Source organism: Pelophylax lessonae (assembly GCF_965119305.1).
Source record: "Pelophylax lessonae genome assembly, chromosome: 12".
NCBI lineage: Eukaryota > Metazoa > Chordata > Amphibia > Anura > Ranidae > Pelophylax > Pelophylax lessonae.
Genome location: NC_138779.1, coordinates 11,505,101 through 11,521,325, shown reverse-complemented (window position 1 = coordinate 11,521,325; position 16,225 = coordinate 11,505,101). Strand labels below are relative to the sequence as shown.

The following is a 16,225-nucleotide window of genomic DNA, read 5'->3' as shown; positions in this document are numbered from 1 at the left end:
CAATGTAACCACACCACATACAATGTTTCAATGTAACAATCTTTAAACATGATTTTTTTTTTCTTTTTTTTGTTGAACCAAGTCTTCATACTGTCGATTGACTATAGAAAACCAACCTTCCTTTTTTTTTTTTTCTTTTATCCTTTTTTTTTTTACGTTCCTTTTTTTTTTATTTGTATTGTATTGGCGCTGATGACAACCAGAGCAAACATGGAGATGTCGCCCTGAGCAACCACTAAAGTCCCATTCACATTGCTGTATTCCCATCTTCCGTGCTTCCCATATTTCATACCAACATTCATACGATCCATGGATTATATCAGATCATCTCTTATAACAATCGGTTTTTAAAAAATGAATCCATGACTGATCCTGAATTGATGAATTTAATTATAATTTATATTTTTTTTTTTATTGTTGCTTCAGACAGACAAAATAAAGGTGAGTGATCCGTATCGATATTGTCTGGTCTTTGCATGTGTGCTTGTTTGTCGAGTTCAATAATTTCAACATTAAAATCAGAAATTGCATGATTGTTATAAAGAATAATTAGCAATAATAAAAAACGTTAAACCCCAAAACCAAAACTGTAACATATTGCAGCTTACCAATCAATTGATGTGGCGGCTGCATTTGTTTCTCTTTTTTAGGTTTTTTTCCCCTCTGTTTTCACCTAGTGATCTGGCCAGTAATACATCATCTGTATTAGTGTGCCCCCCCCCCCCCCCACTCTGGTTGAAGGAGCACAGGAGGCACCTCTGGACAGCAGCATTGTCAGTCTGAGGGGAGGGACGTGTTAGATGTATTAGCAGATTTAGATCCACTAAGACTCGGCTCACACCTAATGCAGTTTGCTTTTGATCCATTTCTGCAGTGCATTTTTGCACTCATTTTTTATGTTTTTTTTTTTTTGTTGGCAAATTTGTTGTTCGACAGATTACAAAATAGGAACAGGACACTTGGAATGCTCTTTGAAAGAGCTGGGGATTTTATCAAGTGCCAATAACTTCTTAATGCAAAATCACATATGAAAATGTAATAAATTTTATTCATAGCTTTGTTTAAAAAAAAAAACAAGAAAAATAATTTAAAATAAGTTAAACATTTATTTAAAAAAACGTATCGTGTTTTTTGTAAAAAATTTATCTTTTTTTTTTCTTATTTTTTGTAAAAAAAATGTATCTTTTTTTTTTTTCTTATTTTTTGTAAAAAAATGTCTTTTTTTTATTTTTTGTAAAAAATGTATCTTCTTTTTTCTTATTTTTTGTAAAAAAATGTATCTTTTTTTTTTTTTATTATTTTTTGTAAAAAAAAAAACGGATCATGTTTTTTGTAAAAAATCTTTTTTTTTTTTCTTATTTTTTTTTTAGAAAAATGTCTTTTTTTTATTTTTTGTAAAAAATGTATCTTCTTTTTTTGTAAAAAATGTATCTTTTTTTTCTTATTTTTTGTAAAAAAAATGTATCTTTTTTTTTTCTTTTTTTTGTAAAAAATGTATCTTTTTCTTATTTTTTGTAAAAAATTTCTTTTTTTTTTTTCTTTTTTTTTTTTTTTTTTTAACAAAGCTATGAATAAAATGTATTGAATTTTGTTTTTTTGGATTATTGGCACCTAAAAAATCCTAGCTCTTACAAAACGCATTCAAAGTGTCCTGTTCCTATATGATATGGGATGCGGTGCCCTTGAAATTTCCGCTGACTGTTCTATCCTGTCAAATGCAAAACGCAAATCATGGCAAAATCACATTAAAAACGCACCGCATGCTTTTCTGCAGCTTCTCCATTGAAGACTATTGAACCAAAACTCACGGTTTTGTATTTAAAAAAAGTCCCTGACCCTTTCCAAAAAATGCAGCGGCTGAAAAAAGCACAGATGTGAGCGTGTCCCATAGGGAACCAAGGCAAGTGGACTGTAATGCGTTTCTGCAAAAAACACCAAAATAACGCATAGGTGTGATCCCACCCTTACAAATTGAAGCCAAACTCCAGATCAGACTTTATTATCCTTTACAGCAAATACTGTATTATTATTTTTGTTTGGGATAAAAGTTTTACATAAAAGCCGATTATTCTAAGCACCCCTGTCAGTGGTAAATCGTTTCTCAGCCCTCAAACTGCCACTTTTTCTGGACAGCTTGGTCAGTTAACCACTTCAGCCCTGGAAAGTTTACCCCCCTCCTTAACCACTTAAGCCCCGGAAGATTTTACCCCCTTCCTGACCAGGCCCTATTTTGCGATTCGGCACTGCGTGAATTTAACGGACAATTGCGCGGTCGTGCGATGCTGTACCCAAATAAAATTGACGTCCTTTTTTTTTCCCCCACAAACAGAGCTTTCTTTTGGTGGTATTTGATCACCTGTGTGATTTTTTTTTTTTTTTTTTGATAAGAATGTTTTTTCTCTGTCGCTCATTGACAGACGTAGTCCTTGATTAATATCAACTCGGGTTATACTGCCCTCTACAGGAGTAGGACTAGACAGGAAAGAAAACGTTCTGGCCACACCCTAGGGGCAGTCCCAGAGGGTATATCCTCTCACTTCCTGCTACAGCAAATCAGTTTTTTTCTGTCTAGTTAGGAGTAAGGACCTAGATTCCTTGCTAGGATCTTCGGTCCTGGCAAGATTTTTTTTTTGAAATACTTTTTTAGACAGCTTTTTTTCTCCAGTGTTCTGTGAGATCTTCAAGCAAGTACGCTGAAACTGGGCGACGGGCTGGATGTTGAGATCCGGTGGTCACCCCAGTCAGCCTACGAGCGCGTGCAGGCCATAGCTCCGCGCTGGGTCGGCCACGACATAGTCCCACTGGACGGAGACTGACCCTGCGAGTTAAACGTCTCGCCTGGACGCCAATGACCAACAGAGTCACGGCGTCCGTATTGGTCGACAGCCCCCCCACCCCGGTGGAGAGGGGTTCTGTCAGGAGTTGGCGCCCGCCTGGTTCCGGTATGGTGAGTAGTATGTTCCCCCTTTCCCCCTGTCGGGTTTGTTGGTGGACGCGGGCCCCTCTCTGGGATGGTCGGACACTCGGTTTTCTGGGTCTCCCCTCTATCCTATAACAGGTCACAGATCCCCCAATTTGAGTGTGATTTTTGTGAATAGAAACCAGGAGGCTTGGTTTGGGAGCTGACTATCTAAAAGTCACTATATGACTGTAAGGGTGACTGAAGTCAGTGGCAGACTACTAAGAGGCATTACTATTGAGGTATAGAGGTATCCTACCTGTCTAGTGTGTACACAGGCCGATGCCTATGCCTGAGTTACTGCAGCCACAGATCGCCATCCCTCCAGAAAGCCGGTCACTTCCACAGGCCACACAGCCTCCCGCAGGCCGCACAGGCCGAATGCACACATCCCGCAGGCCGCAGCTAGCTTGCAAGCCGCCGCTATCCTACACAGGCCGCCGCCATTTTCCTGCAGATCGCACGAGGCCGCCATATTGGCGTAGCCTCGTGTCTCCAGCATGGGGGCGGCCATGTTTGAGGTGACCAAACACCTCGTGGAGTAATTGGGAGGCTCCGGAAGGCGTGTAAAGGGGTGGAGCCGCCTCCTTGGCCCAGGGAAAGCAAGCCAAAGACTTCCTGTCTGTAACAGACAGTGCTGGAAGCAGGTTGATAAGAAACTTCTGTACATCAGGTGAGCTTGGGGTCTCTCTCTCTCTCTCTCTCTCTTTCTGAGGGGTCCAAGCAGGTAGACTGAGGGGCGCTACTGCGCTGGGGGACTAAGTTAAAAAATAAATAAAAAAAAAAAAGTTTTTTTTTTCTTGCAATTAATTTTTTTGTGTTTGCTGGCAAGTGTCTTGTTACATGAACCCTGCCACTCATGTATCCCCACCTGATCCCCTCGGGGGGGGGGGGGGGGCCGCAGGACCCTCCAGTACCCCACTTGTGATGATGCGTTATCAGCAGTTTTGGAGTCTTTGGTATCCCGGGTGGAGGTAGCCTGTCAGGGACGGGGGTCAAGAAGAGCGACCCCCGCCTACCCCTATTTCATCTGATACTTCAGATACGGATTCTGAGCTTGTCATTGCCGGGAAACCTTAAATCTTGAGGTTACACCGGCAGAGGTAGCTGAGACTCGTATTCCTTTTTTGGTACTAGCAAGCCTACCAAAATGGTGAAGGGTTTCCCTTGCCCAAATGGGGTCTTCCGTAAACGAGCCCCTGCTATTTCCAAACGCATTGCCAGGCGCTATCATTTTGAGGAATCCCTCATTACAAAGATGGACGGTACCACCAATAGTGGACTCACCGATTTCCAGACTAAATAAAGCCACTGTTATCTCGTTGGATTGACAGAATGGGCCCCACCCATCTCTAGGGTGGGGGGACGTCTTCACTGGTTTCCAGATCCAGGGCTTTCCAGAATCCCGGATAAAGGGGTTCGCAAGGTCATATGGTCGGGATACAAGATCGAGTTTCGATCACTTCCACCGGTGCGATTGTTCCCTTCCAATATTCGACATCCCCGGGTCACTTAAAATGCTTTGCGGGGAACAGCTTGATGCAACAAGCAGTGGTAGTTCCCATTCCTTGGAGGAGTTCTAGTCGAACCTGTTCACAATGCCCAGGAGAAAGGGCTAGGTGCGTCCAATTCTGGTCTTGGAAGAGATGGGTCCATCCATACAGTGGTGGCCTCCCTGTATCAGGGGGATTTCCGGGCGTCCATAGACATTTAGGATGCCTATCTTCATATCCCCATCTTCGCAGGACATCAGCGTTTTCTTTGCTTTTCCCAAAGATCATCCCTGGTTCCCACCAGGAGACTGAACTATCTGGGCCTAATTTTGGATACATCCTTGGCAAGAGTGTTTCTCCAGGCGGAGAAACTCCAGAAGATTCAGTCAATGATTCGGATGTTGCTGTCCCTCAACTGGCTGGGATTGATGGTCGCCTCCTTAGAGGCAGTACCGTTTGCCCAGTCTCATACCCGAATTCTCCAAAGAGGAGATTCTTCTCATATGGAATCGGAATCCCGATTCCCTGGGCAATCGGATCCGATTGAGCGAGCAGACCAGGGAGGCTCTGGTCTGGTGGCTTCGGTCTCCGATGCTCAGCCAGGGGAAGTCATTTCTTCTGATAAATTCCAGATTACCGAAAAGGTGTTGGAACTGAGAGCGATCAGACTTTGTCTGATTTACTGGACCGAGCAGCTCCAGGGCAGTCCGGTTCGGATCCAATCGGACTATGCCACGGTCATGACTTATGTCAATCACCAAGGGGCACCAAGAGTGCCCTGGCGGCCATAGAAATGGCCAACATTCTTTATTGGGGGAACAGTTGTTCCAGTTCTCTCCGCGATATTTATCACGGGGGTGGACAGGCAGATTATTTCAGCCGTCAGATTCTGGATCAAGAGGAATAGTCTCTTCATCCAGAGGTATTTCACCAGCTGTCCCTTCATTGGGGCACCCCGGATATGGATCTGTTGGCAGGTTGGCTCAACAGGGCTCGCGCCCGCGATCCTCTAGCGGACGCAGCAGACGCGCTGAGCGCCCCGTAGTGGAAGTATCAGCTACTGTATGTCTTCCCCCCTCTCAAGTTACTGCTGAGATTTCTCCGCAGGATAGAGGTGGAGGGAACTCCAGTTATCCCAGTATTCCGGGCTGGCCTCGTCAAGCCGGGTACGCCGACTTGGGCAGGCTAGTCGCAGACGCTCCTTGGAGACTTCTTCTCAGGGAGGATCTGCGGTCTCAAGGACCGATCTTCCATCGTGCTTTACAGTCGCTGGTTTTAACGGCCTGGCCATTGAGACCCAGGTACTGAAGGACAGGGGATTGTCAGCTTCAGTTATTCCTACTCTAATTAAAGCAAGGAAAGCGACTTCTAGCAAGGTCTATTATCGCACATGGAAGACTTATATTGCGTGGTGTGAATCGTTGGGATTTCCCCCACGTACCTATTTGGTGACCCGAATTTTGGCTTTTCTGCAAAAGGGGGTTGGGTCATTCCTTGGTGCGGAATTTCATCCAGGGGGTGCGGCACTTGGCTCCGCCAGTCCGCGCGCCCTTACCGCCCTGGGATCTTAATTTGGTTTTGTCGGTTCTGCAGAAACCTCCCTTTTTAAAATATCAGGGAGATTCCCTTGCTTACATTATCCCAGAAGGTGGCCTTTTTGGTGGCTATCACTTCTGCACGCAGGGGGTCAGAACTGGCTGCATTATCATGCCATTCCCCATACCTAGTGATTCATAGGGATAAGGTAGTTCTTTATCCGAAGCCATCCTTTCTTCCTAAGGTGGTTTCAGACTTTCATCTGAATGAAGATATTGTGCTACCTTCCTTGTGTCCTCAGCCCAATCATCCTCGGGAGTTTGCGTTACATTCCTTGGATGTGGTTCGGGCAATCAGGGTATACCTGAAGACTACGGAATCGTTCCGTAAAACGGATTCACTTTTTGTGATCACGGATGGCCCCAAAAAGGGGTTGCCTGCATCTGCCGCGACTATCTCCAAATGGATCAGACAGACGGTGGTACAGGCTTATTCTATTAAGGATCGGAATCCTCCATTCCCTGTTAAGGCGCACTCCACTCGAGCGCTCAGTACTTCCTGGGCCTACCGCCATCAGGCGTCAGTGGTCCAGGTGTGCAAGGCGACTACCTGGTCGTTGGTTCATACCTTTACAAAATTTTATAAAGTTGATGTGATGGCATCGGCGGATGCCTCATTTGGCCGCAAGGTTTTGCAGGCTGCAATTTGAGGAGACCGGTGGTCTACCTCGAGGGTTTTTTTCGTTGGAATTTCTGTTGAGTCTCATCTTTTGATTGATGAGCCTTTAAAACTTCTAGTTGGCACCGGTTGGGCCTTCTAGATTGGATTTTGATTTCCATTATCCCACCCCTCATTTGTGGCACTGCTTTGGGACGTCCCGAGTTGATATTAATCAAGGAGGACTACGTCTGTCAATGAGCGACAGAGAAAAATGGATTTTTGTAAAATCTTACCATAAAATCCTTTTCTCTTAAGCTCATTGACAGACGTAGTACCCGCCCCTCTGTTTTTGAGTTGGGTTGGGTTAAATTCTCTAAACACTGCTTTGTGACATAACTGATTTGCTGTAGCAGGAAGTGAGAGGATATACCCTCTGGGACTGCCCCTAGGGTGTGGCCAGAATGTTTTCTTTCCTGTCTAGTCCTACTCCTGTAGAGGGCAGTATAACCCGAGTTGATATTAATCAAGGAGGACTACGTCTGTCAATGAGCTTAAGAGAAAAGGATTTTACGGTAAGATTTTACAAAAATCCATTTTTACCAAACATATGTAGCAGAAAACAAATTGGCCAAAATTTTTAAAAAATTTTGATTTTTACATTTTTTTGGGGGGGGAATTCCATATAAAAAAATGTGAAAAATATTGTTATTTCTGCAAAATTGTTGCTTTTTTTTTGTTTATAGCGCATGATCAAAAAATCGCAGAGGTGATCAAATACCACCAAAAGAAAGCTCTGTTTGTGGGAAAAAAAGGACGTCAAATTCGTTTAGGTACAGCGTCGCACGACCACGCAATTGTCCGTTAAAGTCATACAGTGCCGAATCGCAAAATACCCCCTATTACTCAGGAAGGGGGTAAAATCAAAGGGGGTAAAATTGTTCAGTGGGAAGCTGGCACGTGTGTCCGGCGGACCTGATGTCCGCCGGTCACTTGCGATCGTTGGGTGGAGAGGGACAAAGGCAGGCGTTTAATGTAAACAAAGCCGCCTGTCACTCTCCCCTGTGTAAAAGCACTGATCACTCGGTCCTGCTATGTAGGACCGTTGATCTGTGCTGTTACACACACAGCCACATCCCTGCACAGCTAGAAACACGCCCCTAGGGACACACTTAACCCCTCCCTCTCCAATAAAGTTAACCCCTTCACTGCCAGTGTCATTTTTACAGTAACAGTGCATATGTATAGCACTGATTACTGTAGTAATGTCACTGGTACCCCCAAAAGTGTCAAAAATGTCAGTCAAGGGTCCGATCTGTCCACCGCAATGTCGCAGTACCGCAAAAAAAATTGCAGATCGCCGCCATTACTCGTTAAAAAAAAAAAAAAACAACAAAAATGACAAAAATCTTTCCCTTAGTTAGTAAACGCAATAATAAACGCAATGTTTTTTACCAAACATATGTAGCAGAAAACAAATTGGCCAAACATTTTTTTGGGGGGGAATTTCATATAAAAAAATGTGAAAAATATTGTTATTTCTGCAAAATTGTCGCTTTTTTTTTGTTTATAGCGCATGATCAAAAAATCGCAGAGGTGATCAAATACCACCAACAGAAAGCTCTGTTTGTGGGAAAAAAAGGATGTCAAATTTGTTTAGGTACAGCGTCGCACGACCGCGCAATTGTCCGTTATAGTCACACAGTGCCGAATCGCAAAATACCCCCTGGCCAGGAAGGGGGTAAAATCTTCCGGGGGTTAAGTGGTTAAGGCAAGTGGGTGAGAGAAGGATCGGGTGGGTGGGAGATGGTGAGGGACGGAGCAGTATTGAGTGGATGCTGGACAGAACGGTATCACCCGGGTGTCACTTACGGCAAGTGGGTGAGAGACGGATCAGGTGGGTGGGAGGGAGATGGTGAGGGATGGAGCAGTATTAGGTGGTTGCAGAATGGAGTGGTATCACCCGGGTATCACTTACGGAAAGTGGGTGAGAGATACCGATCTGCCAGCAGATCTGCTAATGTGGAATTACTTGCATCTATAATTTGTACATATGTGAGTGGCATATCCAATAACATTTGTACACAGAATTATGCTATGTGACATCATTTTTCCCTTACATGAGCATCACCACCTAATGGTTGGAGGAGAAGACCAGTCTCGGACCCTGACATAGGATGTACAAAATATCCACCGATACCGATATTTTGGCCATCACATATTGGTATCGGCAAAGAAAAACCGATATCGGTCTATCACTAAAACAGAGCTTCCTTGGTTACTGGTATTTGATCACCTCTGCGTTTTTTTTTTTTTTTGCGTTAGAAACAAAAAAAAAAGAGCGACAATTTAAAAAAAAAATATATATATATATATATATATATATTTTTTTTACTTTCTGCAAAAAAAAACAAAATGTAAAAAATGTAATTTCTTCATTAATTTAGGCCAATATGTATTTTGCTACAAATTTTTGGTAAAAACAAAAATCCCAAAAATTGCACATTTTAGAGTGGCCTTTTATTGTGGCCAGCCTAAGGCTCCTTTCACACGGTCCACTGTCCGGTGCGGTCCGTTCTCTGCTCAGCGGAGGATTGATCCGCCGATCCCCGCTGAGCAGGCGGGTGGCAGCTCTGTGTGTGGAGACAGAGCTGTCAGATCCCCGCTGTTCTCTATGGGGGAATCGGATGAGAACGGACCGTCTGTCCGTTCTCATCCGATCCGCTGGACGAATGGAAAATAGGGTTTCCATCCATCCGGATTTCAGGGACAGGATCGGATGTCAGCGGGGATGTCACCGACAGGCGGATCTGATCGGATCGTTCGTGTTAAAGGGGCCTAACACAGATTTAGACAGATTTGTGAACAATATTTGAGAGAAATCTGCCTTTTCTGTACAAAGAAAAAGTCTTAGATCTTTGAGTTCAGCTCATGAAAAATGGGGGCAAAAACAAATGTGTTGTGTTTATATGTATATATATGTGTGTGTGTGTGTGTGTGTGTGTGTGTGTGTGTGTGTGTGTGTATATACAGTGGGTACGGAAAGTATTCAGACCCCCTTAAAATTTTCACTTTGTTATATTGCAGCCATTTGCTAAAATCATTTAAGTTCATTCTTCTTCCTCATGAATGTACACATAGCACCCCATACTGACAGAAAAACACAGAATTGTTGACATTGTTGCAGATTTATTAAAAAAGAAAAACTGAAATATCACATGGTCCTAAGTATTCAGACCCTTTGCTGTGACACTCATATATTTAACTCAGGTGCTTTCCATTTCTTCTGATCATCCTTGAGATGGTTCTACACCTTCATTTGAGTCCAGCTGTGTTTGATTATACTGATTGGACTTGATTAGGAAAGCCACACACCTGTCTATATAAGACCTTCCAGATCACAATGCATGTCAGAGCAAATGAGAATCATGAGGTCAAACGAACTGCCTGAAGAGCTCAGAGACAGAATTGTGGCAAGGCACAGATCTGGCCAAGGTTACAAAAAAAATACTGCTGCACTTAAGGTTCCTAAGAGCACAGTGGCCTCCATAATCCTCAAATGGAAGACATTTGGGACGACCAGAACCCTTCCTAGAGCTGGCCGTCCGGCCAAACTGAGCTATCGGGGGAGAAGAGCCTTGGTGAGGGAGGTAAAGAAGAACCCAAAGATCACTGTGGCTGAGCTCCAGAGATGCAGTCAGGAGATGGGAGAAAGTTGTAGAAAGTCAACCATCACTGCAGCCCTCCACCAGTCGGGGCTTTATGGCAGAGTGGCCCGACGGAAGCCTCTCCTCAGTGTAAGACACATGAAAGCTTGCATGGAGTTTGCTAAAAAACACCTGAAGGACTCCAAGATGGTGAGAAATAAGATTCTCTGGTCTGATGAGACCAAAATAGAACTTTTTGGCCTTAATTCTAAGCGGTATGTGTGGAGAAAACCAGGCACTGCTCATCACCTGTCCAATACAGTCCCAACAGTGAAGCATGGTGGTGGCAGCATCATGCTGTGGGGGTGTTTTTCAGCTGCAGGGACAGGACGACTGGTTGCAATCGAGGGAAAGATGAATGCGGCCAAGTACAGGGATATCCTGGACAAAAACCTTCTCCAGAGTGCTCTGGACCTCAGACTGGGCCGAAGGTTTACCTTCCAACAAGACAATGACCCTAAGCACACAGCTAAAATAACGAAGGAGTGGCTTCACAACAACTCCGTGACTGTTCTTGAATGGCCCAGCCAGAGCCCTGACTTAAACCCAATTGAGCATCTCTGGAGAGACCTAAAAATGGCTGTCCACCAACGTTTACCATCCAACCTGACAGAACTGGAGAGGATCTGCAAGGAGGAATGGCAGAGGATCCCCAAATCCAGGTGTGAAAGACTTGTTGCATCTTTCCCAAAAAGACTCCTGGCTGTATTAGATCAAAAGGGGGCTTCTACTAAATACTGAGCAAAGGGTCTGAATACTTAGGACCATGTGATATTTCAGTTTTTCTTTTTTAATAAATCTGCAACAATGTCAACAATTCTGTGTTTTTCTGTCAGTATGGGGTGCTATGTGTACATTCATGAGGAAGAAGAATGAACTTAAATGATTTTAGCAAATGGCTGCAATATAACAAAGAGTGAAAAATGTAAGGGGGTCTGAATACTTTCCGTACCCACTGTATATATATATATATATATATATATATCATTTTTTTTATATTATAATTGTATCAGACAATTACAGTATTCTGAGTTCAGCTCATGAAAAATGGGGACAAAAAACAAAAGTGTTGCATTTATAATTTTGTTCGGTGTTTATATACCGATCAGCCATAACAATATGACCACTGACAGGTGAAGTGAATAACATTGATTATCTGGTTACAATGGCATCTGAAAGTCGGTAGGATTTATTAGGCAGCAAGTGAACATGTTGTCTCTGAAGTTGTTGCTTTGAAAGCAGAAAAAAATGTTCATTGCAGTTTGTGCATGGGGGGCAGTGTAGCCACAGACTGGTCAGGGTGCCCCATGCTGACCCGTGTCCAAGGCCAAAGGAGCCTACAATGGGTACATGAGCATCAGAACTGGAGCACGGAGCAATGGAAGAAGGTGGTCTGGTCTGATGAATGACGTTTTCTTTTACATCATGTGAATGGCCGGATGGGTCACTTACCTGGGGAAGAGATGGTACCAGGATGCAGGATGGGAAGGGGACAAGCTGACGGAGGCAGTGTGATGCTTTGGGCAATGTACTGCTGGGAAACCTTCACTCCTGCCTTTCATGTGGATGTGACCCAAACCACCTACCTAAACCAGGGCTGGCCCAAGACATTGTGCTGCCTGGGTCCAAGAATGAAATGCTGCCCCCCCCTCCCTCAAAAAAAAAATCACGCTCACCAAATGGCCCCCACATCCAATATTTTATATAAATATAAAATGTAGAAAATATTATATATAATGTTATCTTCCATCTTCTTCCATAACTCCCCACCGGACCGGTCAACCAAACACCCCCTGTCTGTCCTCAGTCCTCCTGTCACTCCTGTGTCTGCCGTGCCCACCACCTTAGAAGATCCATCCTGCCCTGCGTGATGTCTGACGTCATTGCGCACACCACGAATACGCGAGGGGCGTTCCGCCTCCTCATACTCATCAGTTTGTACTACGGGCGGCAGTATGAGAAGGGGAAATGCCACCCGTAACGTGACACAAACTGATGACACACAAAACTGCTTGAAGAAAAATCTTGGGCTTCAATTTGCTGCCCCTCTCAAAGTTCCGCCTGGGTCCAATGGACCCAACAAGACCCATGGTAGGGCCGGCCCTGACCTAAACATTGCTGGTAACCAAGTACACCCCTTCATGGCAACCATATTCTCTGATGGCAGTGGCCTCTTTCAGCAGGATAATGCGCCCTGCCACACTGCAAAAATGGTTCAACCATGGTTTGAGGAACACAACAAAGGATTTGAGGTGCTGACTTGGTCTCCAAATTCTCCAGATCTCAATCCAATCCAGCATCTGTGGGATGTACTGGAAAAACAAGTCTGTTCCATGGAGGCCGCACCTCACAACTTACAGGACTTGAAGTATCTGCTAATGACAGCTTGGTGCCAGATACCACAGTGTACCTTCAGAGGTCTAGTGGAGTCCATTCCTTGATGGGTCAGGAAAGGGGGACCTACTCAATATTAGGTGGGTGATCCTACAGTTATGGCTGATGAGTGTGTGTATATATATATATATATATATATATATATATATATATATATATATATGTCTGTGTGTGTGTGTGTGTGTGTGTGTGTGTCTTCCAATATATTCATTATATTATATATTAGTAAGGATGTGGAATTCTCTTATGCAAACAGTGGTATCAGCAGGGAGCATCGATAGTTTAAAAAAAACTATTAGATGGGCACCTTAGAGACCACAACATACAGGGGTATACAATGTACAACATACAGGGGTATACAATGTAAAACATACAGGGGGTATACAATGTACAACATACAGGGGTATACAATGTACAACATACAGGGGTATACAATGTAAAACATACAGGGGGTATACAATGTACAACATACAGGGGTATACAATGTACAACATACAGGGGTATACAATGTACAACATGCAGGGGGTATACAATGTACAACATGCAGGGGGTATACAATGTACAACATGCAGGGGGTATACAATGTACAACATACAGGGGGTATACAATGTACAACATACAGGGGGTATACAATGTACAACATACAGGGGGTATACAATGTACAACATACAGGGGGTATACAATGTACAACATACAGGGGGTATACAATGTACAACATACAGGGGTATACAATGTACAACATACAGGGGTATACAATGTACAACATGCAGGGGGTATACAATGTACAACATGCAGGGGGTATACAATGTACAACATGCAGGGGGTATACAATGTACAACATACAGGGGGTATACAATGTACAACATACAGGGGGTATACAATGTACAACATACAGGGGGTATACAATGTACAACATACAGGGGGTATACAATGTACAACATACAGGGGGTATACAATGTACAACATACAGGGGTATACAGTGTACAACATACAGGGGTATACAATGTACAACATACAGGAGTATACAATGTACAACATACAGGGGTATACAATGTACAACATACAGGGGGTATACAATGTACAACATACAGGGGGTATACAATGTACAACATACAGGGGGTATACAATGTACAACATACAGGGGTATACAATGTACAACATACAGGGGTATACAATGTACAACATACAGGGGTATACAATGTACAACATACAGGGGTATTCAATGTACGATTAACCGCAAACTCACACACACATAATAGGTTGAACTGGATGGACTGATGTCTTTTTTCAACCTCACTAACTATGTAACTATATATTATAGTGGCAGATATCCTCCTTATTACTGTAAAAGCCGAAATGCGTCGGGCGCATGAACCACCCTAATAAAAAAAAAAAGTTATTAAATACCATCATGGTTCTGCTAGAAAAAAGTATTTGAATATTAATATCTATAAAATATTTTCGTCCTCTGTGGTTGTCATCTACAGAGACAGAGAATAATGTCTCCAATATCTTCTCCAAAAAGCAGATTTAATTTCCAGAATATTAGACGTTATTATTTCCTCCAGCTCAGAATCTCAGTCATCCAAAGTCGGCAATTCAATCCTCCCAAAAATTACCAAGTGACTTTCGTGTCTTACATGGCGCTAACGTCTCGACAGTTCTGTTTCTCCACTTCATTTTTACCACTAAAGCCTCCGGAAGATTTACCCCCCTCCCCCTTATGACCAGACCATTTTTTGCCATGCGTTACTTGACAATTGCACGGTCGTGCAACGCTGTAGCCAAATAAAATTGTTGTCTTTTTCCCCACAAATAGAGCTTTCTTTTGCTGGTATTTGATCACCTCTGCGATTTTTATTTTTTTGCGCTATAAACAAAAAAGAGCAACAGTTTTGAAGGAAATTAAACAATATTTTTTACTTTCTGCTATATAATACATAAAAAAATAAATAAATAAAAAAAATCTAATTTTTTCATAATTTTAGGCCAATTTGTTTTCTGCTACATATTTTTGGTAAGAAAATCCCAATAAGTTTTATATTGATTCGTTTTTGCAAAAGTTATCGCGTCTACAAACTACAGGAAAGATTTATGTCATTTTTATTTATTTATTTTATTTTTTTTATACTAGTAATGGCGGGAATCTGCGATTTTTAGCGGGTCTGCTATAAAACATTTGCAATTTAAAAAAAAAAAAAACGAAAAAACCTAATTTTTTTCATCATTTTAGACCAATACATATTGTGCTACATATTTTCAGTAAAAAAAAAAAAAATCCCAGTAAGTGTACAGTGATCACGTCTACAAACTAGGGGATGTTTTATGGAATTTTTATTTGTTTTATTAGTAATGGCGGCGATCAGCGATTTTTTTTTTTTTTTTTGCAGGACTGTTATTGTGGCAGACAAATTGACACTAACTGACGCTTTTGACACTTTTTGGGGACCGGTGGCATTACTACAGTGATCAGTGCTAAAAATATGCACTGTTACTGTACTAATGACACTGGTAGGGAAGGGGTTAATATCGGGGACAATCAAAGGGTTAAATGTGCTCCTAGGGAGTGCTTTCTAACTGAAGGGGAGGTGCTTTGACTGGGGGAAGACAGAGATCCATGGTCCTGCTTCGCAGAAACACAAGACCTCCTTCTTCCTCTGACAGAACGGCAGTCTGCCTCTACCTTGTGAACAATCCCAGCGGACATCACGTCTGCCAGGCACGCTGATTAGTTCCCGATGTGTCCAATCACAGTGATTTCACGCAGGAGGGCCGCCCTGCCGCAGTATATTTGCATGGAGCGGTCCTTAAGTGGTTCAAGTATAACTAAAGGCCAACTTTTTTTTTTTTTTTTTTTTTTTAGTTTTGGATGGAGTGGAGAGGGATTAGAACCTCTGTCAGTGTTTATTGCTGCCTGTGCCCCCATTAGGGAGATTCACCCTCTCTATTTGTTCTGTTTACCATTATCCCGGAAAGGGAAAAGAAAATCCCAGATGTTGGGTTGTCCCCAGAAAGGTAATAGAGGGGAAATCTTCCAATGGGGACACTAGTTCTGGTGATCTAGGGGTCCCCAAGGAATTTCCCACATTTGCATGGATTTCCTCTCACTTCCTGTGTTTGGCTATGGGACAGGAAGTGAAGATAAACCTCCCAAATGGACAAAGCACGCAAAAATCTAGTAGCTCTTGCACCTTTTTTTTACATGCATCAAGTAGCTCTTGCGCTTTTTTTTTATACATGCATCAAGTAGCTCTTGCGCTTTTTTTTTATACATGCATCAAGTAGCACTTGCACTTTTTTTTCATGTACATGCATAGAGTAGCTCTTGCACCTTTTTTTTGTACATGCATCAAGTAGCTCTTGCACCTTTTTTGTACACGAATCAAGTAGCTTTTGCACTTTTCTTTTATACATGCATCAAGTAGCATTTGCACTTTTTTTTCATGTACATGCATCAAGGAGCTCTTGCACATTTTTTG

General features: G+C 42.8%; 1 protein-coding gene across 1 annotated transcript in view; it reads left to right on the top strand.

Moving 5' to 3' along the window:
- Positions 1 to 429: 429 nt before the first annotated feature.
- ACOT7 (acyl-CoA thioesterase 7) overlaps positions 430 to 16,225 on the top strand; it is a 190,573-nt gene continuing 174,777 nt past the window's right edge. The window contains exon 1 of the mRNA XM_082273348.1: positions 430 to 441. The gene's annotated coding sequence lies outside the window, so the exon portion shown is untranslated. The remainder of the gene's footprint in view (positions 442 to 16,225) is intronic.